Source organism: Hemiscyllium ocellatum, chromosome 23, assembly GCF_020745735.1.
Source record: "Hemiscyllium ocellatum isolate sHemOce1 chromosome 23, sHemOce1.pat.X.cur, whole genome shotgun sequence".
NCBI classification, from domain to species: Eukaryota; Metazoa; Chordata; class Chondrichthyes; order Orectolobiformes; family Hemiscylliidae; genus Hemiscyllium; species Hemiscyllium ocellatum.
The window spans coordinates 60,239,369-60,265,433 of record NC_083423.1 but is presented as its reverse complement, the minus strand read 5'-3'; the positions used below and the strand labels follow the sequence as shown (position 1 = coordinate 60,265,433).

Here is a 26,065-nt window from a genome sequence, read left to right as displayed (position 1 = left end):
CTAAACAGACTGAATGCAGACGTAATGCTTACCCTGACTACTGAATCCAGAATAAGAAGAGTGATCTCAGGGTACTCAGGCTATTTTGGACTGAAATAAGAAATTCCTTCACTTAGAAGATGGTGAACCTGTTGAATTCTGTACCACAGAAGGCTATGGATGTGGTTGATGAATATATTTGGGAAAGGAATAGATTTTTTGGAGACTAAAGGTGTTCAAGGAATTTGGGAAGCAAATAAATATAGCGTTGTTATAGAGGATCAGCTCAAATCATATCTAATAGCAAGTAGGCTTGATGGACCAAGTGTATCTTGGCATTTCTCTGGTCGTGTTTGGTAACAAAGACTTTGGCATTAATAGCTGTTGTATGTCTAAAGTTTCACTGTCTCTGGTAGGATTTCCTTAACAACAGGAGGTAGGTGATTTAGGCAGATCAGATTTTTTTCTGCTACAGACAACAGGAAAATACCTCTCATGGTCCCTTGTTGACAGTAGTTGCAATTCTATGTTCCTGATGATGGAGAATTTATTTTTCTTCCTAAATTCAATGGATGATTATCTTGCTGTGAGCAAAAGCCCACCATGTTCAAAGGCTGCCATAATGTTAAGGACCTGGATGGAGATGGATTTGTTAAGTATGTGCAAGAAAATGTTATTGTTCAATATGTGGATGTACCAACTGGAGAATGAGCAGAATTTGACCTTCTCTTAGGAAATAAGGCAGGCCAGTGACTGAGGTGTCAGTGGGGAGGCACTTTGGAGCAAGTTGTCAAAATTCTATTAGTTTTAAAATAGTTATGGAAAAGGATAGACCTCATCTATAAGTTAAAATTCTAAATTTATATGAGGCTAATTTTGATGTTATGAGGCAGGAACTTTCAAAAGTTGATTGGAGGCCTTTAAAAATAACATAACGAGAGTTCAGAGACAGTATATTCCAGTTAGTGTGAAGGACAAGGCTGGTAGGTGCAGGGAATGCTAAATGATCAGAAAAATTGAGGCTCTCATCAAGAAAGTGAAGGAGATATATGTTAGGTACAAACAGCTAGGATCAATTGGATCTCTTGTTGGGTATAAGGAGTCTACTTAGAGTAATAGAGTAATACAAGATGGAAACAGGCTCCTGGACCCACGTTGATGCATGGTGACTTAAGAGGGAAATCAGGCTGAAGGGAGAGCTATAGAGCAATAAGCCTAACATCTGTGGTAGGTAAGTCAAATTAAAATCCTGAGAGATAAAATATACGTGCATTTGGCAAGGCAGGGTTTGATTAGGACTGTCAGCATGACTTTGGGCATAGGAGATCATGCCTCACAAATTTGAAGAAGTTCTTTGAAGAAGTGACCAGAAGATTGATGAAGGGCGGGCAGTAGATATACCTATATGGATTTCAGTCTGGCCTTTGATAAGGTTTCACATGGTAGGCTGCTCTGAAACGTTAGATCGCATGGAATCCATGGAGCTGGCAAATTGGATACACAATTGGCTTGATGGTAGGACACAGATGGTAATAATGGAAGGATGCTTGTCGGACTGGAGGCCTGTGACTAGTAGAGGCCTTGGGCCGGTTGCTGTTTGTTATCATTGTCAGTGATTTGGATGAGAATGTACAAGGCACGATTAGTAAATTTGCACATTACACTAAAATAGGTGGTATCCAGGACGGTGAGGAAGGTTATCAGAAATTGCAGCAGGGCTTTGATCAGCTGGTGAAGTGGCCTGAGAAATGGCAAATGGAGTTTAATATGGATAAGTATTGCATTTTGGGAAGTCAAGTCAAGGTAGGAGTTTCATGGTGAATGGCAAGGCCTCAAGGAGTGTAGTGGGACAGAGTGAGTTTGGAGGTCAGGTACACAGTTCACAGGTAGAGGAGTCACAGGTAGAGAGGGCAGTGAAGAAGGCTTTTGGCACATCAGTCTAGGCATCGAATATAGAAATTGGGAAGTTATGTTGCAGTTATACAGAACATTGATGAGGTCGCACTTGGAGCATTTGTTCAGTTTTGGTCACCTTGCTATAAGAATGATGTTATTCAACTGGAAAGAGTGCAGAAGATATTTACAAGGCCAGGACTAAAGGGTCTGAATTATAGACAGAGGTTTGACAACCTCGGCCTTTTTTTTTAGAGTTTAGGAGACTGTGGGACAATCTTCTAGAAGTGTATAAGATCATGAGAGGCATGGATAGGGTGAATGCACTCAGTCTTTTTCCTAGGGTTGGGGAATTGAGGACTAGAGGGCATCAGTTAGAGGGGAAAGAATAAAAGGGAAGCTCAGGGGCAACGTTTTTACACAGAGGGTGGTACTCCTATGGAATGAGCTTCCAACAGGAGTGGTTGAGACAGGTACATTAACAACATTTGAAAGGCATTTGGACAAATACATGGATAGGAAAGGTTTAGAAGGATATGGGCTAAGTACAGGGAAATGGAGTTAGTGTAGATGGACATTTTGGTCAGCAGGGACCAGTTTGTGCTGAAGGTCCTGTTTCCGTGCTGTAGGACTCTGACTCTATGGGATTATGGAAATCCAGAGAGATTCTACTAATACGTTAAGGAAAAAAGAGTGACCAGGGAGAGAATAGGGTCCCTTAAAGATCATCAAGGCAGTTTACGTATGGAACCAATGGAGATTGGTGAGATACAAAAGACTGAAGGGTGGCTAATGGAACATAGAACGGTATAGGCCCTTCTGCCTTCGATGTTGTGCCAGCCTTTAATCCTACATTATCCTAACGTGGTGCTATTATTTGAGAAAGGTGGTAAAGAAAAGCTAGGGAATTGTAGACTGGTGAATGTGAGGTCAGTTGTCGATGGAGGATTCTGAGGGACAGGGTGTACTTGCATTTTGAAAGGCAAGGACTAATTATGGAGAGTCAGCTTGGCTTTGTGAATGGGAAATTTTGTCTCACTAACTTGGTTGAATTTTTTGAAGAAGTGACAAAGAACACTAATGAACACAGAGCGGTAAACGTCTTTATGGACTTAAGCATTCAACAAGGTTCTGTATGGTAGACTGTTAGCAAGATTAGATCACATGGAGTCCAGGAAGAATTGGCCAATTGGATACAAAATTGGTGTATTGGTTGGAAATAGAGGGTTGTTATTCAGACTAGAGCCCTGTGAACAGCGGTATTTCGCAAGGTTTGGTACTGGGTCCACTGCTTTCATAATTTATATAAATGATTTGGATGTGACTATCATAGGTATGCTTAGTAAGTTTACAGATAATGCCAAAATTGAGGTGTATTGGCCAGTGAAGAAGATCATCTTCATACAACAGGCCCTTGTTCAATCAAGCCAATGGACCAAGGAGTGGCAGATGGAGTTTAATTTAGATAACTGTGCGGTGTTGCATTTTGGTAAGGCAAACCATAGCAGGGCTTATACAGTTAATGGTAGGGCCCTTGGAGAGTGTTGCCAAGCAAAGAGACCTTGGTGTATAGTTCCTTGAAAATGAATAGATAGGATCGTGAAGAAGGCATTTGGCAATCTTGCTTTCGTTGGTCGATGCATTGAGTATAGGAGTTGGAATGTCATGTTGCAACTGTACAGGACATTGGTGAAGCTACTTTAAGAACTGTGTTCCATTCTCGTCTCCCTACTAAAAGAAACATGTTGTTAAACTTGAAAGGGTTCAGAAAAGATTTACAAGAATGTCATTAGGATTGGAGAGTTTGTTCTTTTGGGAGAGGTTGAATAGGCTGAAGCTTTTTCCCCGGAACACTGGAGGCTGAGGGGTAACCTAATAGAGGTTTATAAAATGATGAGGAGCGTGAATAGAGTGAATAGCCAAGGTCTTTTTCCCAGGGTAGGGGAGTCCAAAACTAAAGGGCATGGGTTTAAGGTGAGAAGTTAAAGATTCAAAATGGACCAAAGGGGCAACTTTTTCGTGCAGAGGGTGGAGCATGGATAGAATGAACTGCCAGAAGAAGTGGTGGAGGCTGGTACAATTACAATATCAACTGGATGGGTATTTGAATAGGAAAATTAAATTAGATCAGTTTAGGATATCTGGTCAGTGTACATGAATTGTTTCAGACCTGTATGATGCTGTGACTTTAGTTAGAATCCATTGAGGCCACAGACTTGTTTTTTCAATAATTTGATTGCTTGTTATAGAACATAGAACAGTACAATACAGGAAAAAGCCCTTTGGCCCAAACGTTGTGCTAAACATGACACCAAATTAAACTAATCCTTTCTGCCTGCCCATGGTCGACATCCTCCATTCCTTGCTTATTCATGTGTTTACCTGAAAGCTCCTTAAATGCCCCAATTGTATCTGCCTCCAACTCTACCCCTGGCACTCCGTTCGAAGCACCTACCATTCTCTGTGTTAAAACAAAAACTTACCCCTCACTTCTCCTTTGAACTTTCCCCTCTTACCTTAAATGCATGCCGTCTAGTGATGGACATTTCAACTCTGAGGATAAAGGTTCTGTCAATCCTAAATATTTCCTCTTGCTTTTAATTTATGTCATAGAACACTACATCCCCTTCGGCCCTCGATGGTTCCACAGGTCGGTGCAACAATCTGAAGCCCATTTACACTATTCCATTCTCGTCCATATGCCTATCCAATGACCTTTTAAAAACCCTGAAAGTTGGCGAGTCTACTACTGTTGTAGGCAGTGCGTTCCATGCCCCTAATACTCTCTGAATAAAGGAAATTAGATTAGATTAGATTAGACTTACAGTGTGGAAACAGGCCCTTCGGCCCAACAGGTCCACACCGACCCGCCGAAGCGCAACCCACCCATTCCCCTACATTTATCCCTTCACCTACACTATGGGCAATTTAGCATGGCCAATTCACCTAACCTGCACATCTTTAGACTGTGGGAGGAAACCGGAGCACCCGGAGGAAACCCACACAGACACGGGGAGAATGTGCAAACTCCACACAGTCAGTCGCCTGAGTCAGGAATTGAACCCGGTCTCTGGCGCTGTGAGGCAGCAGTGCTAACCACTGTGCTACCGTGCCACCTTATATGTCTTAATTAAGTCACCTCTCAACCTTCTTCTAATGAAAACAGCCTCAAGTATCTCAGCCTTTCCTCGTAGGACCTTCCCTCCTAACCAGGCAACATTCTAATAAATCTCCTTTGAACTCTTTCCAAAGCTTTCTCATCCTTCCTATAATACAGTGACTAGAACTGTGCACAATACTCCAAATGTGCCGCACCAGAGTTTTGTACAGCTACAACATGACCTCATAGTTCTGAAACTCAGTCCCTCTACCAATAAAAGCTAACACACCATATGACTTTTTAACACCCCTATTGACCTGGGTGGCAACTTTCAAGGATCAGCGTACCTGGTCATCTACATTACCATGAATCTTGCCATTAGCCCAATAATTTGCATTCCTGTTACTCCCTCCAAAGTGACTCACCTCACACTTTTCTGCATTGAACTCCATTTGCCACCTCTCAGCCCAGCTCTGCAGCTTACCTATGTCTCTCTGTAACCTGTAACATCCTTGGTCACCATCCACAACTCTCCCGATGTTAGTGTCATTCACAAATTTACTAACCCATTCTTCTGTGCCCTTAGCCAGGTCATTTATGAAGATGACAAAAAACAGTGGACCCTCAAACACATCCTTGCGGTACTACCTACAACAAAGCTAAAGGCTCTGCAATCTCCTCCCTGGCTGCCCTGAGAATCCTAGGATAAATCCCATCCAGCCCAGGGGACTTAATGTTTTTACACTTTCCAGAATTGCTAATACCTCCTTTATGCGCCTCAATCCCACCTAATCTAGTAGCTTGTATGTCAGTATTCTCCTCGACCACATTTTTCTAGTGTGAATACTGATGAAAAGTATTAATTTAGCACTTCCCCTACTCCTCTGACTCCATGCACAACTTCCCACGCAATATGCTTGATTGGCTCTGATCTTACTCTAGTCATTCTTGTATTCCTGATATACCTGTAGAAAGCCTTAGGGTTTTACTTGATCCTATCCGCCAACAACTTCTCATGTCCCCTTCTGGCTCTTCTTAGCTCACTCTTTAACTTGTAACTCTCAAGTGCCCTCACTGGGACATCACATCTCTAAATGAGCCATCACATGTCTCTAATGCCTTGGAATTCTCTTTAACGCTACTTGCCAAGGACATTTCATGGCACCCTCTTGTTCTCCTAATTTCCTGCATGAGTTCTTTCTTGCTTTCTTTATATTCCTTCCTGCTTTCTTTGTGTTGCTTGTTGCTGTTTTCTCATGAATGGTCATTCATCTGTGGAATCCTGCCACAATGTTCTGGATGCTAGTATGGAGAGTATCAGTCGCTCCTGTGGATATTGAAGTCCTCACTGCTACCACAAAAGAAAAATGATCATCCTTCATGGAGGACATTAATGCCAGTGTTGACGTGACTGTAATTTCTGGAGAGGACCCTCCTGGGAAAAATGGGGTGGGAAAAGACAATATTATCCTATTGTTGAGATGTGTCTAGGTTAGACTTGTTAGAATTTATTCTGTCAGAGGGACAAGTACAGAACATTGATTTTAGATCAAAACCTTGACATCTCCTGGATTATGCCATTGTTCAATTCAGAGACCAAAATGATGTTTATCGCTTGATCCATGTGTGGTCTGATGCATGATGGATAAACTTGGCAAACCATGTCAATCCCACAAATTTGTCCTCACTAACATCTGAGGCTCATACCAAAATTGAAAGAACGATATTGTGGTATCAAGCAACCGTTCATATAGTCATACTCATGGAAGCATACTTATACTATCCCAGACACCCCATCACTGGAGAATAGCAGAAGTGCTGTATGCTGGCAAGGAGGAAGTTACCTTGGGAGCCTTTAACAATGACTCCAGACCCCATCAAGCTCCCCTTCCCACCACACATCCTTAGCTTGTGAATCAGTACACCTCCACGTTGAACACCAGCTGAAAGAAAGTGACAAGGATGTAGACTGTTCACTGGGTGAGGGACTTCAGTGGCCCATCACCAAGAATGACTCAAAAGCACCATGACTGTCTGAGCAGGTCAAATCTTAAAAGACACAATTGCTAGATTTAGTCTGCAGCAGATAGTGAATGAACCAACAAGAGGAAGAAACACACTTGATATCATCCTCAGCAATCTGCCTGTGTCTGTACCAATATAGGTAAGAGTGACACAGTCCCTTTTGAGACAAAGTCTTATCTTCATTTCGCAGATAGCGGCCATCGTGCTATGTGGCATTAGCAGCTTGCTGAATGGCATAGACTTCAAACTGTTTTAACAGTTCAAGACTAGGCAAATGTGACAGTGTTCAGACGTAATCAGCCAACAGGTCTTTTTATGAATGGCAGGCAGTGATGCCACAAGGATCAGTGCCAGGACCTCTGGTATTCATAATATATACTAATGATTTGAATGAGGGAATTAAATGTAATATCCCCAAATTCGCAGATGACACAAAACTAGGTGGGAAGTTGTGCTGTGAGAGGACAGAGCGATGTTGCAATGTGATTTAAATGAGCTGAGTGAGTGGGCAAATGCACGGCTGATGCAGTATAATGTAGATAAATGTCAGATTATCCACTTTGGTAGCAAAATCTTAAAGGCTGCAACTTGCGATGGGGGGGTATACAGCAAGACTTGGGTGGCCTTGTAAGTCAGTTACTGAAAGTAAGCATGCAGGTAGTAAAGATATCAAGTGGTATAAAGGACTTTATCACAAGAGACTTCAGGTATTAGAGCATTCCTCTTCATTTTGCTCTCCACATCCCAGATATTTCAGCTAACCTTGAGAAGATGATTTTGGGGCGGCCTGCTCAAGAAGCAATATACAATCTGTTCCAGCCAACCTTATTAGCCAGTGTCAGACCTGGATGTCTTCCTGCAATTATACAGGGCCTTGAGTGCAGTTCTGGTCTCCTTGTCTGAGAAAAGACATTCTTGTTACAAAGGTAGGGCAGCAAAGATTTATCAAACTGATTCCTGGGATGATAAGACTGATGTATGAGGAGAGGTTGAGTGCTTTAGGATGAATTCGCTGGAGTTCAGAAAGGTAGAGGTGCCATTGCAGAGAAACCTATGAAATTATAACAGGACCAGACAGGGTAAACACAGGAACTGTGTTCCTGATTGCGGGGCATCAGAACCTGGGGTCACAGTCTAAGGATACATAGAGTCATAGAGATGTACAGCACGGAAACAGACCCTTCGGTCCAAACCGTCCATGCCAACTAGATATTCCAACCCAACCTAGTCCCACATGCTAGCATCTGGCCCATATCCTTCTAAACCATTCCTATTCATATACCTATCCAGATGCCTCTTAAATATTGCAATTGTACCAGCCTCCACCAAAAATTTGGCAGCTCATTCCATACATGTACCACTTTCTGCGTGAAAAAGTTGCTCCTTAGGTCTCTTTTATATCTTTCCCCTCTAGTTCTGGACTCCCCCACCCCAAGGAAAATACTTTATCTATTTACCCTATCCATGCCCCTCATAATTTTGTAAACCTCTATCTGGTCACCCTTCAGCCTCCGACGTTCCAGGGAAAATAGCCCCAGCCAGTTCTGCCTCTCCCCATAGCTCAAATCCTCCAACCCTGGCAACATCCTTGTACATCTTTTCTGAACCCTTTCAAGTTTCACAACGTCTTTCCGATAGGAAGGAGACCAGAACTGCACACACTATTCCAACAGTGGTCTAACCAATATCCTGTACAGCCACAACATGAAGCCCCAACTCCTACTCAATACTCTGACCAACAAAAGAAAGCATACCAAATGCCTTCTTCACTATTCTATCTACCTGCGACTCTGCTTTCAAGGAGCTATGAACTTGCACTCCAAGGTCTCTTTGTTCAGCAACACTCCCTCAGACCTTACCATTAATTGTGTAAGTCCTGCGAAGATTTGCTTTCCCAAAATGCAGCACCTCGCATTTATATGAATTAAACTCCATCTGCCACTTCTCGGCTCATTGGCCCATCTGGTCCAGATCCTGTTGTAATCTGAGGTAACCCTCTTCGCTGTCCTTACACTTCCAATTTTGGTGTCATCTGCAAACTTACTAACTGTACCTCTTATGCTCGCATCCAAATCATTTATGTAAATGACAAAAAGCAGAGGACCCAGCATCGATCCTTGTGGCACTGCAATGGTCACAGGCTGAAAAACAACCCTTCATTACCACCCTCTGTCTTCTACCTTTGAGCCAGTTCTGTATCCACATGGCTAGTTCTCCCTATATTCCATGAGATCTAACCTTTTAACCAGTCTCACATGGGGATTCTTGTCGAACACCTTACTGAAGTCCCTATAGATCACATCTAGATTAGATTAGATTACTTACAGTATGGAAACAGGCCCTTCGGCCCAACAAGTCCACACCGACCCGCCAAAGCGCAACCCACCCATACCCCTACATTTACCCCATTACCTAACACTACGGGCAATTTAGCATGGCCAATTCACCTGACCCGCACATCTTTGGACTGTGGGAGGAAACCGGAGCACCCGGAGGAAACCCACGCAGACACGGGGAGGACGTGCAAACTCCACACAGAGAGTCGCCTGAGGCTCTGCTCTGCTCTGCCCTCATCAATCCTCTTTGTTACTTCTTCAAAAAGCTCAGTCAAGTTTATGAGACATGATTTCCAATGCACAAAGCCATGTTGACTATCCCTAATCAGTCCTTGCCTTTCCAAATACTTGTACATCCTGTCCCTCAGGATTCCATCCAACAACTTGCCCACCAGCGACGTAAGGCTCACTGATCTATAGTTCCCTGGCTTGTCCTTATTACCACGTTAGCCAACCTCCAGTCTTCCGGCACCTCACCTGTGACTATCGATGATACAAATATCTCAGCAAGAGGCCCAGCAATCACTTCTCTAGCTTCCCACAGAGGTCTAGGGTACACCTGATCAGGTGCTGGGGATTTATCCACTTGTTTGTTTCAAGACATCCAGCACTTCGTCCTCTGTAATATGGACATTTTGCAAGATGTCACCATCTATTTCCCTACAATCTATATCTTCCATATCCTTTTTCAGTAAATACTGATGCTAAATACTCGTTTAGTATCTCCCCCATTTTCTACGGCTCCACACAAAGGCCGCCCTGCTGATCTTTGAGGGCCCTATTCTCCTCAAAGATTCGGGCCCTATTCTCTCCCTAGTTGCCCTTTTGTCCTTAATATAGTTGTAAAAACCCTTAGAATTAAGGAGAATCCAATGTGCCAAAGCTATTTCATGTCGCCGTTTTGCCCTCCTGATTTCCCTCTTAAGTGTACTCCTACTGCCTTTACACTCTTCTAAGAATTCACTCGATCTATCCTGTCTATACCTTACATATGCTTCCTTCTTTTTCTTAACCAAACATTTAGTCATCCAGCATTCCCTATACCTCCCAGCCTTTACTTTCACCCTAACAGGAATATACTTTCTCTGGATTCTCGTTATCTCATTTCTGAAGGCTTCCCATTTTCCAGCTGTCCCTTTACCTGCGAACATCTGCCCCCAAACAGCTTTTGAAAGTTCTTGCCTAATACCGTCAAAATTGACACATCTCCAATTTAGAACTTCTCAACTTTTAGATTTGGTCGATCCTTTTCCAGCACTATTTTAAATCTATTAGAATTAATTGCAACATTTAAGAGGCATTTGGATGGGGATATGAATAGGAAGGGTTTGGAGGGATATGGGCCGGGCGCTGGCAGGTGGGACTAGATTGGGTTGGGATATCTGGTCGGCATGGACGGGTTGGATCGAAGGGTTTGTTTCCATGCTGTCCATCTCTATGACTCAATGGTTGGTGGCCCCAAAGTGCTCCCCCACTGACACCTCAGTCACCTGCCCTGCCTTATTTCCCATGAGTTTTACATCTCCTGTAGTAGGTACATCCACATTCTGAATCAGAACATTTTCTTGTACATGCTTAACAAATTCTTCTTCATCCAAATCCTTAACATGAGAAATTTTTTCCTGAGAATGGTGAGCCTGTGAAATTCACTACCGCAGAAAGCATTTAAGGTTAAAACATTGTAAGATTTCAAGAAGAGTTGGATATATCGCTTGGGGCTAATGCAATCAGAGGATATTGGAGCAAAAGCTGAAACAGGCTATTATGTTAGATGATCAGCCATGCTCATCATGAATGGCGGTGAAGGGCTGAGTGGCCTACCCATGGTCTTGTCCTAAATTGAAGTTGTCATTTGTCACTGAGACTGCAGGTTTTCTTTAACAGCAGAAAAAGTTTGATGTGCAGAAAAAAAGAAAAAGCAGACCATGATGTCTAAATCACAATACAGTTAGAGTGATCTCAAAACACATCGCAAAACAATTTTTTAGAAGGATTCCTAACACTATCCATTAGAGTCTTAATTCCAGATAAATTACACCCCCGTCTCAACTCTTTACTCTTCTGATTAATTGATTTCCTGACTGTTTCCTTGCCATGAATTGAGACAATTCTGGAATCCTTGCCAAATCTCCAAAAATGATTTTTTTCCATAAATCTGAAAGCCTAAACTTTCTCAGTTCTAATAACCAGTTAATTTCTAACCAACTTCCCTGGTCTGGAAGTTTCACAAACTTAACTCTTATGGTGAGGTGACCTTTTCTATCTACTACCCTGAATCATCCTCTAAACTAACTTTAAGTTAAGTATTGGTGTGTTATGAACACATACTTGCTGCTTGAATTTAGAAAAACTTGCTCACCCTAGATTGTTCTGAACTGAAACCAAACCTTGTATGTTTGCCTGACCTCTATGCCACTTTCCTGTGCTATCACCATGGTACTGCACGGTGGCTCAGTGGTTAGCATGCTGCCTCACTGCACCAGAGTCCCAGGTTCAATTCCAACCTTGGGCGACTGTCTGTATGGAGTTTGCACATTCTTCCCGTGTCTGTGTGGCTTTCCTCCGGGTGCTCTGGTTTCCTCCCACAGTTCAAAGATGTGCAGGTCAGGTTAAATTGCTCATGGTGTTAGGTGCATTAGTCAGAGGATCGGTTGGACCAAAGGGCCTGTTTCCACACTGTAGGGAATCTAATCTTTTATTAGTATCCAATTTCTGTATTGAATATGTTCAATGATTGAGCTTCCACAAGCTTCTGGAGTAGTAAATTCCAGAATCTGACTCCCCTCTAAGGAAAGAAATTCTTCCATCTCGAATGGTCAACCTCTGATCCCAAGACTATGTTCCCCTATTCTAGACTCACTAGCTAGGTCCTGCCCATGCCCACCTCACTGAGGTTATCATTCATTCCTTGAAATACTAGAGAATATTGGCCGAGTTTTCCCCATTTCTTATAAAACAATCTCACTATCCCCAGGGTTCAATTGGCGAACCTCTGTTGGGCTCCCTTTATGGCAAGGAAGTGGACCAAAGCTGTACACAATACTATTCCTCTTTGCCATTCCACATTTCACTTATCAATTTATGGTATATAGCTTCACTTTAATAATTTACTTGACCTGCATTGTACACTCGCTCGCTGGCTCTCACTTGCTCTTTCTACCCCCTCATCCAAGGAGCTCTGGTTTTGATTCCTTTGACTTGTGCCCTTATTGGAATATATCCTGAAACAGCTCGTGAAACTTCGCATGCAATGATCACTCACCTAAGTGTTCCCCACAGTCATTTGATCAACTCAGTTCAACTCCTTTCCCACTAGCAGTTCCAGTAATACCTCCTTAGTTGGACTGAGAACACCAATCAAGAAAGTTCTGTTGAACTCAATCCTGAAATTCCTTCCCCCATTACATTACCCTATCCTGTGATACTCCCCCAGATGATATTTGAAGGTTAAATCACGTTGAATACAGGGAGAGCTAGCCATTTGGATACAAAATTAGTTCGAAGATAGGAGACAGAGGGTCATGGTGGAGGGTTACTTTTTGGACCAGAGGCCTGTGATCAGCAGTGTGCCTCAAGGATTGATATTGGATCCATTGCTTTTTGTCATTTATACAAATGATTTGGATGTGAATTAGTAATTTTGCAAATGACACCAGAAGTGGTGGTATAGTACAGAGGCAAGAAAGTTAGTGAGGTGATTCACTTTGGTAAGAGTAACAAGAAGATGGAGTATTGGGCTAATGGTCGGATACTTGGTAGTGTGGATGAGCAGAGGGATCTTGGTGTCCATTTACACAGATCTCTGAAAGTTGCCACCCAGGTAAATAGTGCTGTGAAGAAGGCATATGGTGTACTGGCTTTTATTGGTAGAGGAATTGAGTTCCGGAGTCCTGAGGTGATGTTGCAGTTGTATAAGACTCTGGTGTGGCCGTATCTGGAGTATTGTGTGCAGTTTTGGTCGCCATACTATAGGAAGGATGTGGAGGCACTGGAACGGGTGCAGAGGAGGTTTACCAGGATGTTGCCTGGTATGGTAGAAAGATCGTATGAGGAAAGGCTGAGGCACTTGGGGCTGTTTTCATTGGAGAAAAGAAGGTTTAGGGGTGACTTGATAGAGGTGTACAAGATGATTAGGGGTTTAGATAGGGTTGACCATGAGAACCTTTTTCCACGTATGGAGTCAGCTATTACGAGGGGGCATAGCTTTAAATTAAGGGGTGGTAGGTATAGGACAGATGTTAGGGGTAGATTCTTTACTCAGCGAATCGTGAGTTCATGGAATATCCTGCCAGTAGCAGTGGTGGACTCTCCCTCTTTATGGGCATTTAAACGGGCATTGGACAGGCATATGGAGGAAAGTGGGCTAGTGTAGGTTAGGTGGGCTTGGATCGGTGCAACATCGAGGGCCGAAGGTCCTGTACTGCGCTGTATTTTTCTATGTTCTATGTTACCGCAGAGTACAACAGGACCTTAAACAGACGGGCAATTGGGCTGAGGAATGGCAGATAAATGTGACATGCTGCATTTTGGTAGGGCAAATTAAAGCAGGAATTAGAAACTTAATGGTAAGGTTTGCTGAACAACTAGACCTTAGGGTTGCAGGTTCATAATACCTGTGAAATGGAGTCATGGGTAGACAGGGTGGTGAAGAAGGCATCTGGTACATGACTTTATTGGTCAGTGTGTTGTGTATAGCAGTTGAGGTGACATGTTGCTGCTGTACAGGGCATTGGTTTTGGAATACTGTATTCCATTCTGGTCTCTCTGCAATAGAAAAGATGTTGTGAAATGTGAAATGTGAAAGGTTTCAAAAATGTTTTACAAGAATGTTGCTAGGTTGAAGAGTTTGAGCTAAAGGGAGAGGCTGCATAGGCTGAGGCTACTTTCCCTGGAGCATCAAAAGCTGAAAGATATCCCTATAGAAGTTTATAGAAGTTATTTATGAGGGCATGGATAGGGCGAATAGTCTTTTCCTCAGTTTAGGGAAGTCTAAAACTAGAGAGCATAAGATTAAGGTAAATGGGGAAAGACTTAAAAGAGACCCAAGGAGCATCTTTTTTCTCACAGGCTGGCAAGTGTAGGAGGTGATGGAGGTGGGTACAGTTTTACAGCATTTAAAAAGCATCTAGATAGGTAAATGAATAGGAAGGATTTAGAGGGGTATGGGGCAAATGCTGGCAAATGGAACGCAATTAGGATATCTAGTTAACATGGACAAGTTGGACCAAAGGTTCTATTTCTCCGCTGTACATCTCTATGACTCTGACACTAGTTAAACTCACCCAAAATCGCAATCTATATTTTTGAACATCACTGTATTCTCCTCCACATCATTTATATAGACACACATGTGTACGAACAACAGGGATCCCAGCATTGATCCGTGAGGTTAACAGATTTCATGTTAAAGATAACCCTTCCATTTCTATTCTTTGTGTTCTATGACTAAGCCAGTTCTTCACTTATTTTACCAGCTCACCGTGGAACCCATTTGACTTCATCTTTTGCATCAGTGTGCCATGAGGGACCTTGTGAAAGGCCTTGCTGAAGTCCATGTTCACAGCATCTAATGCTGCGCCCTCATCAATCATCATTGTCACTTCGTCAAAAAACTTGAATCACATTGTACCCCACACGAAGCCATTATGCTAATTGTTCATACGTCCATATTTTTCCACAACTGAGTAAATCCTATTCCAAAGAATCTTTTCCAATAATTTCCCTACCATTGATGGAATGTTCACTGGCCAATAATTTCCCAGATTATTCTTGTTGCTCTTCTTAAACAAGGAACAACTGTTCTCCAGTCCTCTAGGACCTCTCCTATGACTACAGATTTTGTACAAGGTCCCAGAAATTTCTTCACCAGCTTCCCTCAATATTCTAAGATAGATCCTATCAGATTCTGGGAACTTGTCTATCTTAATGCTTGTTAAAACATCTGACACTTATTTTTATGACCCAGAATATCAATATATCACTGCCGAGAATCAATAGCACCATGACCATCTCCTTTGTGAATACCAATGCAATGTATTCAAGGAACAAAGAAAATTACAGCACAGGAAAGACCCTTCGGCCCTCTAGGCCTGCACCAATCCAGATCCTCTAGCTAAACCTGTTGCCTGTTTTCTAAGGATCTGTATCTCTCTGCTCCCTGCCCATTCATTTATGTATCTTAGACACCTCTTAAATTACACTATTGTGCCTGTCTCTACCATCTCTGCTAGCAATGCCTTCCAGGAACCCATCATCGTCTGCGTAAAGAACTTTGCTCGCACATCTCCCTTAAATTCTTTCCCTCTCATCTTGAATTCATGCCCCCCCGCCCCAGTAATTGAGTCCCCTACTCTGGGAAAAAGCTTCTTCCTATCTAGCCTATCTATATCTGTCATGATTTTATAGTCTTCAATCAGGTCCCCCTTCAACCTCCATCTTTCTAATTAAAATAATCCTAATCTACTCAATCTCTCTTTATAGCTAGCACCCTCCATACCAAGCAACATCCTGGTGAACCTCCTCTGCACCCTCTCCAAATCATCCACGTCCTTTTGGTAATATGGTGACAGAACTGTACGCAGTATTCTAAATGTGACTGAACTAAAGTCCTATACAACTGTAACATGACCTGCCAACTCTTGTACTCAATACCCTGTCCGATGAAGGAAAGCATGCCATATGACTTCTTGATCACTCTATCGAACTGCATTGCCACCTTCAGGGTATAATGGGTCTGAACACACAGATCTCTCTGTACGTCAATTTTTCCCAGGGATTTTCCGTTTAGTTTGCTCTTGAGTTGGATCTTCCAAAATGCAGCACCTCGAATTTTTCTGAATTGAACTCAATCTGCTATTTCTCTGCTCAACTCTCCAATCTGCCTAGATTCTGCTGCATTCTCTGCAAGTCCCCTTCACTCTTTGCTACTCCACCAATCTTAGTATCATCTGCAAACTTGCTAATCAAGCAAATAGTCAAAGACTTCACCCCTTCCTCCAGCTGTACATCTAAGTTTCCTCTTTTATCCTTGAGTAAATCTCTAGCTGCCTTCTTGCTCCTTATATACACATATAACTCCTTCGGATTTTAATCCTGTTAACCAAAGACATTTCATGGCCCCCTTCAGCCCCTAATTCACTGTTTGAGTTATTTCCTGCTATCTTTGTGTTCTTTGAGGGCTCTGTCTGTCATCAGTTTCCTTAACCTTGTGGATGCCTCCTTTTTCCTTTTGACTGAGCTCTCAATTTCTCTTGTCATCCAAAAGTCCTGAATCTTGCTGTCCTTATCCTTCACTTTCACAGGAACATGCAGATCTTGAAACCCAATCAACTGGCTTTTAAAAAAATTTCTTATAGTCCAGCTGGTCAGTTTCAGCTGTCCATCTGTGATGTAGAAAAATATATTAAATTATCTCTTTTAGAATCTTAATGCAGATCTTGGTTAGACTTTTAATTAATACCTTTAAACCCACTCTGTTCTAATAATTTTATTAATTCACCTCATGATTCAATTACACCATTTAAAAGATTTAATGTCTCAGCTAATTTAAATCAATATCTTTAAAAATGTAAAAGAGAAATTCTCAGGCAGCAATCGCCTCTTTCCCTGTGATACTTTGATTTTATTTCCTATTTATTGGAAACGCCTATTCTCATCTCACTTACTTCCCATTGCCGCTTTTAACTGACATTCTCAGCTCCCTCCTTGCAGGGCATTTTCTGGCTAACTGAATACAATAGATTAAATTGTGGCATAAATGCTTATTACAACAAATGGTTTTGGTTATTAAAATATAATATTATAGAAACTGACAGAACCTATTTTCATTTCTTTAGGTGTAGTGACCCAGTTCAGCGCATCGAGCAGTGTTTACGAGGCTCCCTATTCATGTGTAGTATTGTCCAAGGCTGCAAGCGGACCTATCTTTCTCAGAGAGATTTGCAGGCACATATCAATCATCGACATATGAGAACTGGGAAGGCTGTCATTAGATCACAACCGGAGCCACTCCATCCTGCAATGGGACCTCCAGCAGAAATAGCTGAGCGCTTTCTGATGCCACAAGATAAGCACCATATTTCGCATCTTCCTCCTAAACAACATGCCATCTTGATGCCGCCACCCCCTCTTCAGCATGTGTCACATGATCACTATAGCCAGACTCATGAGGATATTCGTCCACCGCCCACTGAGATGCCTCTTCCTCCACCACCGAGGTCAGTGAATCAGGAAACCTTTCGAATTTCAACTGTCACAACAAGAAAACACAGCAATCTGATCACTGTTCCTATTCAAGATGACTCTTCAAGTACAGGAAGTCGCGAGCCCCCAACAGCTGCACCTCATCATCATCCTGAATACCAGAACAATCCAGTGGTATCTCATCCACACCACATGCTGCCTCCACAGCAACACTATGCCCCTCCTCCTCCCCCTCCCCCACCAATAAGCCATCCCATGCCTCACCCAGCACAGGCTGCTGCCAATCCCCACATGGTGTACAACCAGGCTCCGCCTCCACCTTTGTCAGCTGCTCCACCTCCAATCAACCCACCACCAGGACACATCTTGGCTCCAATGCCACCATATCTGAACCATCCACCCCATGGACCACCCCCTCCTCAGCATACTGGTCCTCCTGTCAACACCCCCCCACCCCCTCACCACTATTCTGCCTCCACAATACCACAATATACAGAAGACCAAGGAACACTTAGTCCTCCATTTACTCAGCCTGGAGGGCACAGTCCAGGTATTGGTGTTTGGCCTGCTCCCAGAGGTCCTCCTCCACCAAGGATTCAAGTCCCACCTCCACAGGCTCCATTGCCTGGACCACATCACCCTGATCAGACACGATATAGGCCGTATTATCAGTAAGTCATTAGATGGATTGAATGGAAGTACTTCATTGTTCCAGGATGTAACATTGCTTCTGCAAATGCAAATTTCTTGACCTTTTTGAAGGGAACCTGCTTCTGGAGAGATTTTGATGCAATAAATTATTCACAAAGTTGGAACTGTCTGTGTGTCAACAAACTTGCAATTGAGTTTTCATGTCCAATATGTACTAATTGCATTTTTTAAATGAAAATGAGAATACTAGCATCTAATATAAGTTGTGGAATTTGCCGCAAATGTGAAGAAGGTCTAAGTAAATGAGGGAATTGTATGAAGATTCTGCTGGAACTGACAGTTAACCTGGTTAACTGATCTCAAGGTAGAGGAACAAGTGACCGTGAATTTTTTTTATTAACCATTTAGAGAGCATGTGTTACAAAATGTAATATTTTAAAACGTATCTTCCACAGCCTTTCTTTGGCTCATTCATGCTTCACACTGTAATCGACATCTACAAAATGTTCTGTAAATAGATCAAAAAATGTAATAAATTCAGTGTTGTAAATTTATTAACCTCATTGTAAAACCTTAAATGTTGACAGCAGTAAGGTTGTAAAATTAATGCCATTTAATAGGCGAGCAGGTTTTTTTTTGATTATCAATGTTTTAAATGTACAATCTACCTGCATTAGAATATTAAAGTGATTGCTGACTTTTCAGGGGTTTGCAGTCTCTGGACCGTGTAACATTGTGGCCTAAGTCAATATTTTGTTCACTGTCCTCAGCCTTCCAGCTTAGATAATGTTTCATGAATGAAAACGATTCAATTTACTTGAAAAGGTTAGAGTAAACTTCAGAAAAGGCTAATGGCAGTCCTTTCGATTTGTATTAATTTCAATTAAAAGTACTATACATCATGTGATATATGGAATCAATAAGGAGGATTTATCTAATTAGTTATTCTTGAAATCTGCTACCAAAGATGAGTGAGATATGGTCTCAGTTGGCCTCTGTTTTAAGTAGTGCTTGTCTTAATTAACAAGTGCCATGACTCAGTGGGAAGTGCTTTGAAAATCAAGCACTATTATCTCCAGATTATTCACAAAAGTTAAAAGATTTGATTTAAAGATTCCCCCAGTTTATCTGCTTTCCAGACCCAGCTTGTTAGAAAGCATGAATCAGATTTCTGTACTTAAAACAAGAATTACTATTTATTGCGAGTAATTAGACTACAGGTAAGCAGTTAGAAACTGTCAGCAAATAATGATACAAATTAAATCTAATGTTTTTATAAACTCCTCCTTACAGATAGACAGAGACAGATTTTGGGTGGAGAAAAACTGGGAAGAAAATTCAGTGGTTTCTCTTCAGGGGTTGCTGAGATTGTCCATATTGTGTATATATATAGTTTATAATATTTGGAAAGCCAAAATCATTCTCTGGATACTGACTTGCAAGAGAGACAACTGGATTACTTAGAAAAGGTTTCTGATTAAAGAGTCACATCCTACAATTGAAGGAAAATTGAATTTGTTTTCTTCAGATTTGAAGTGGGTTTTGACTATAGGGAATTGCTTCTGAGCTGGTAGAGATCAAATCATTTCTGTTTTGATCTCGTTCCCAGCCCAAGCTATCAAGTTACCTGACAATGGGTCAACTTCTTGTTGTCAGGAAAGGGAATAGGCAGACTGTGCAGAGGTCTCTTATGGCCATTGCCCTCAGTAATAAGTAACAGTGCTTTGGGTACTGTTGGGGGAAACAACCTGCCAAGGGAAAGGTCTGTGGCACTGAGCCTGGCTCTGTGACTCAGGAGGGGAGAGGGGAAAATAGGAGTGCGATAGTAATAGGAGATCCAATGGTTATAGAGACAGTCATGAGATTCTGTGGTTGCAAATGAGACTCCCAGATGGTATATTGCCACAGTGTACCCAGGTGAGAAATCTCTGATCAAGTCTACTGGATTCCGAAGGGGGAGGCAGAGCAGCCAGAAGTCGTGGTACACATTGGTACTGATGACATAGCTAAGGAAAGGGATGAGGACCTGAAAAGTGAATACAGGGAGTTGGTTGGAAGCTAAAAGGCAAGACGAATAGAATAGTAATCTCAGGATTGCTACCGGTTCCACAGATTACTGAGGCTAGGAACAAAGAGCAAGAGCAAAGCTGGTATAGGAAGGAGGCCTTCAGATATATAGATCATTTGGGTATCTTTTGGAGAAGGTGGAACCTGTACAAGGAGGATGGTTTGCACCTGAACTGGAGGGGTGCCATTATCCTGGTTGGGAGGTTTGCTCTTCTGGAGGGTTTAAACTAGTTTGGCAGGGCTGTGGGAACCGGATCATAGGATGGAGTAGCTACTAAACAGGCAGATACAGCGTGCAGAGAGTCTGTGAGGAAGAATAGACTGTTGATAGGGCAAAGTTGCAGTCAGTGTGATGGGTTGAAATGAGTATTTTAATGGAAGAAGCATCGGGAATAAGGGTGATGAATGTAGAGTATGGATCAGTATTTTGAGCTACGATGTTGTGATTAGATATCACGGGCAGGAATGGTTGTTGAATATTCCGGGGTTTAGATGTTTCAAAAAGAAGAGGGAATGGCATTGCTAATCAGGTATAGTATAAGAGAGTGCAAAAAGAGTGGTCATTGAGGAGGGTTTGTCTACTGAGTATGGGTGGAAGTCAGAAACAGGAAAGGTGTAGTCACTTTATTGGATGTTTTCTATAGACTTCCCAGTAGCAACAGACATATGGAGGAGCAGATTGGGACATAGATTTTGGAAATGTCGAGAAGTAGCAGAATTGTTCTCATGGGTAACTTCAACTTTCATAATATTGATTGAAAACTTCCTCGTGCAAATATTTTGGATGGAGCAGATTTTATCAGATGTGTCCAGGAAGGAGTCCTGAATCAATATGTAGATAGGTAGACCGACAGGAGGAAAAGCCATAACGGATTTGTGCTTGGCAAAGAACCAGGTGTCAGATCTCTCAGTGGGAGAGCATTTTGGTGAAAGTGATCACAATTGCCTGACCTTTACTATAGTCAAGGAGGGGGAATAGGAGCAGATATTACGCAAAAGTATATAATTGGGGGAGGAGGAATTGCACAATGCTATTTGGCATAAACTGAGGAACATAAATTGGGAGCAGATATTGTCAGGGAAATGCACAACAGAAATGTGGAAGTTGTTCAGGGAGCATTTGCTGCAGTGCTAGATAGGTTTGTCCTGCTGAGGCAAGGAAGATGGAAGGGTGAAGGAACCTTGGATGGTGAGATGTGGAACATCTAGTCAAGAGGAAGAAGGAAGCTTGTTCAAGGTTGAGGGAGCCAGGATATGACAGGGCTCTAGATGTTTATAAGGTAGCCAGGAAGGAAATTAAGAATTGACTTAGGAGATCTAGAAGTGGGCATGAAAAAGTCCTGCCAGATAGGATTAAGGAAAAGCCTACACTTGTGAGGAACAAGAGGATGGCCAGAATGAGGTTAATGCCAATCAGGGATAGTGGAAGCAACTTGAACCTGGAGTCGGGTGAGGTAGTGGACAGCCTTAAATGAATACTTTAGTAAATACTGAAACAATGAGAGGGACCTTTTTGGTAGTGAGGACAGCATGAATCAGGCTGATATGCTGGAACAGTGTGATGTTAAGAAGGTGGATGTGTTGGAAATTTTGAAACACATGAGGATAGATAAGTTCCCTGCGCCAGATGGGATATGCCCAAGGTTACTTCAGGAATTAAGGGAAGATATTACTGTGCCTTCGGCGATGATCTTTGGGTCCTCACTGTCCACTGGTGTAGTACCAGATAATTGGAGGGTGGCAAATGTTATTCCCTTGCCCAAGAAAGGGAACAGGGATAACTCTGGGAATTACAGACCAGTCAGTCTTACGTCTCTGGTGAGCAACTTATTGGAGAGGATTCTGATAGACAGGATTTATGATTATCTGGAAAACCATAGTTTGATTAGAGATAGTCTGCATGGCTTTGTGTAGGGCAGGTCATGCCTCACAAACCTTCTTGAATTCTTTGAGGATGTGATAAAACACATTGATGAAGGTAGAGCAGTACATATGGTGTATGTGGATTCTATCAAGAGGTTTGAGAATCAGATTCCCTATGGTAGGCTCATTCAGAAAGGCATGGGATACCTGGCTATCTGGAGACTGAATTGACTCGCCAATAGAAGACTGTGTTCAGCATGGAGCTCGGTGACTGGTGGTGTTCCGTAGGGATCTGTCCAGGGACCTCTGCTTTTTTGTGATTTTTATAAATGACTTGGATTAGGAAGTGGAAGGGTGGGTTAATAAGTTTGCTGATGACACGAAGGTTGGTAAAATCATGGGTAGTGTTGTAGGCTGCAATGGGACATTGACAGGATGCAGAACTGAGCTGAGAAGTGGCAGATGGAGTTCAATCTCAAAAGTGAAAGATCGAATTTATATGCAGGTTACAGGGTTAAAGGCGGGATTCTTGGCAGTATGGAGGAATAGGGATCTTGGGGGTCCACATACATAGATCCCTCAAAGTTGCCACCCAAGTTGATAGGGTTGTTAAGAAGGCGAATGGTCTGTTGGCTTTCATTAGCAGGGGATTTAACAACTGTGAGGTTATGCTGCAGCACTATAAAGCCTTGGTTAGACCGCACTGGAAATATTGTGTTCAGTTCTGGTCACCTCAATATAGGAAGGATGTGAAAGCTTTAGAGAGAGTGTTCACCAGAGGAAATTCACCAGGATGTGGCTGGACTGGAGGGCACGTCTTATGAAGAAAGGTTCAGGGAGCTAGGACTTTCCTCATTGGAGCGAAGAAGGATGAGAGGTGAATTGAAAAAGGTGTACAAGGTGATGAGAAGCATGGATAGAGTGGATATCAAAGACTTTTTTCCGGGGTGGAAATCGCTATTACAAGGGAGTATAATTTTAAGGTGATTGGAGAAAGGTTTAGGGGAGATCCGAGAGGTAGTTTCTTTTCACAGAGAATGGTAACTGCGTGGAATGCAGTGCCAGCTGTGATAGTAGAGTCAGGTATGTCAGAGATATTTAAGCGACTCTTGGATAGGCACATGGATGATAATAAAATGACGGGTATGTAAGTAAGTTTGATCTTAGAGTAAGATAAAAGATTGGCACAAACTCAGGGGCTGAACATACTGTTTCAAGTTTCAAAATTGCATCTCTGCTCAACCCCTCACCTCCAGTTCATCCAGAGTCCAAACTTCAATTACTTCTTGTTCAAACAGCTGTTACACAATGCATGAGGGTTGGACTCACTTTACAAAATATGCAGTCAGAGAGGTCTACAGCACAGAAAAAATGTCTATCAAGTCTGCACCAGTCAAAAACAAGCACCTAATTATTCTAACCTAATTTTACAGCACTTGTGTGGTTTGGAAGTGTACATCGAAGAACTTGTTAAATATTATGAGGTTTTCTATCTGTACCACTTTTATGGGCAGAGTTCCCACCACTATCTGGGGAAAACATATTCCCTTCATCTCCTCTAAACCTCCTATCACTCATAATTTTATACACCTCATTCATTGCCCCCCCAACACACACAAGGGCAACACCCCCTAGACTATCCAATTTCTCTGCATAACTAAAGCTTTTTAGACGAGGCAACACCCTGGTAAATGTCTGCACCCTCTCCGGTGGAATCACAGCCCACTCTCATGTGGATTATAGAACTGTCAACGCTAGTTGTAGCTTAACAGTTAAAGCATACATTTCCAACATGCCTCACAGTTAGTTAACTATCCCTCAATGAATAAAGGCATGAATCCCATATACCTTTTTAATTACTTTATTTACCCATCCCGCAGCCTTAAGGTACTGTTGGACATGCACACCAAGGTCTTTCTGATCCTCTGTGTTTTCAATGGTCAATATGAATTCCTCTGCCTTGTTTGTCCTGCCAAAGTGCATTACCTCACATTTAACTGGACTAAATTCCATTTGCCACTGATCACCCTGTGCAGTAATCTGTAAACATTCAAGCAGCCAAGGCCTAATTACAGTAAAATTAACAACTTTATTTCTTAAAGTATAATAGAGAACAATTAACTAACCACTATTTACAATTTCTTTCTTTAACCTTCCCTTCTATAATACTAGTCCAATAAAATTCCCAATAAAGATTTACAAAGCAACACTTCTTAAAATCCGGCAGCTGTAGTTTGTTGTCTTCGGATCTTCCTGTGTCTTCTTTTCTCCTTGTTAAGAATACTGCATTACAAGTTATTGATCGAAAAGATACTTTCAAGAGAGATGTCTTTTCAAGCAATCTGGTACATGCTAGGATTGGCAGTTCTCCTCTCAACTGTTCAATTTCACCCTGGTCTTATACCCAAGAACACCAGATTGTGTCATTAGCTTTTAAGATCGTCAATATACTCAATTCAAACTTGATTGGAAATTGGTATTTTTGGGGGTATAATTTGAACTGACTGGCCAAATTCGAATTTGTTTTTGTCTCCAGGCCACTCAGTGAGTGCTGTTTGTTCTTAATCAAAATGTTACTTTGTAAATTCTGCAGCACTGGGTGTACTTGCCAAGTCCTTAATTCTCTTAAAGGTACACCCACATCTTATTAATGCTGTATATGCTCTTTAATGGTGGTTAGGATTAAGTTTAGGGTTAGTGATTTTAAAACAGTGCTTTTACATTTCGACTTTAATTTTAAAAAGCATAGAAAAGTAAACACATAGTTTTTTACACATGCATAAATTAATTGGGAAGTGTATGAGAGCATTACATTTGCATGTATCTTGTGTGAAAAGTTCTTTTCATGAAAATTTCATAGTCAAAAATTTTAGTTTAGTTGTAACTTGCTGTTATATATTGTCTGACTGTATATGATAATGCTAAATATTGGAAACCCCTGGAATTTACCATAACTTTAATGGCAAGCTTTTGATCAACTGAATGATGTCAGAAACTTATGTCAAACCTGAAAAGCTCCAAACCAAGATCTTAGAAATTCAACAATTGCAATATTAAGTTGCAGAGTGCCCATTGCTTCATTAATGGGCTTATTTGGGTTCCAAAATGGTATATGCAGTGCTTCCTTCCCGGCAGATATCATCTTATGTACATTAGCTTGGAATCAGGAAATATGCCCAATGAAAATACAAATTGAGGCAGATTGAGGGGTAAAATAAAAGAAACCCTACCAGGCTCAGATTTTGCAGATGGAAACATCAGCAACACAGTCACCTGACAAACCAGCTGCTTCTCCAATCAGTGGGGTGATCTCACTTCTAAGGATTACATAGAACATAGAACATTACAGCGCAGTACAGGCCCTTCAGCCCTTGATGTTGCACTGACCTGTCATACCAATCTGAAGCCCATCTAACCTACACTATTCCATGTGTCTCCATTCACTCGATCTATCCTGTCTATACCTGACATATGCTTCCTTCTTAACCAAACCCTCAAATTCTTTCTCTATACCTACCAGCCTTCCCTTTTATCCTGACAGGAATATACTTTCTCTGGATTCCTGTTATCTCATTTCTGAAGGCTTCCCATTTTCCGGTCGTCCCTTTACCTGCGAACATCTGCCCCCAATCAGCTTTTGAAAGTTCTTGCCTAACACCATCAAAATTGGCCTTTCTCCAATTGGCCAATCTCCAATTTAGATTGCCTGGACTGACACAGCCATCAAGGAAAGGGTGAACCGAGAAGAGAAAGAAAGTGCATATTGATATTCAAAGTTTGAGCACTGGAGGACTTGGTGGTGGAAGAGAAACAATTTTTCTGTGAGGGCCCTCATGGGATATCATCCAAAGTGAATGGGAGCGCATTGTAAGGGGAGGTGAACTTCCAGAGTTTGACCCTGACAGTGGCAAGAAGTTAAAGGGCCTTAGGTGAGAGGTCAGGATTAGTG

At 42.0% G+C, this 26,065-nt stretch overlaps 1 pseudogene; it reads left to right on the top strand.

Annotated features, from left to right (window-relative positions):
- The window catches only part of LOC132826967 (E3 ubiquitin-protein ligase Hakai-like), a 35,451-nt pseudogene extending 17,304 nt beyond the window's left edge, over positions 1–18,147 (top strand).
- The last annotated feature ends 7,918 nt before the right edge of the window (positions 18,148–26,065 follow it).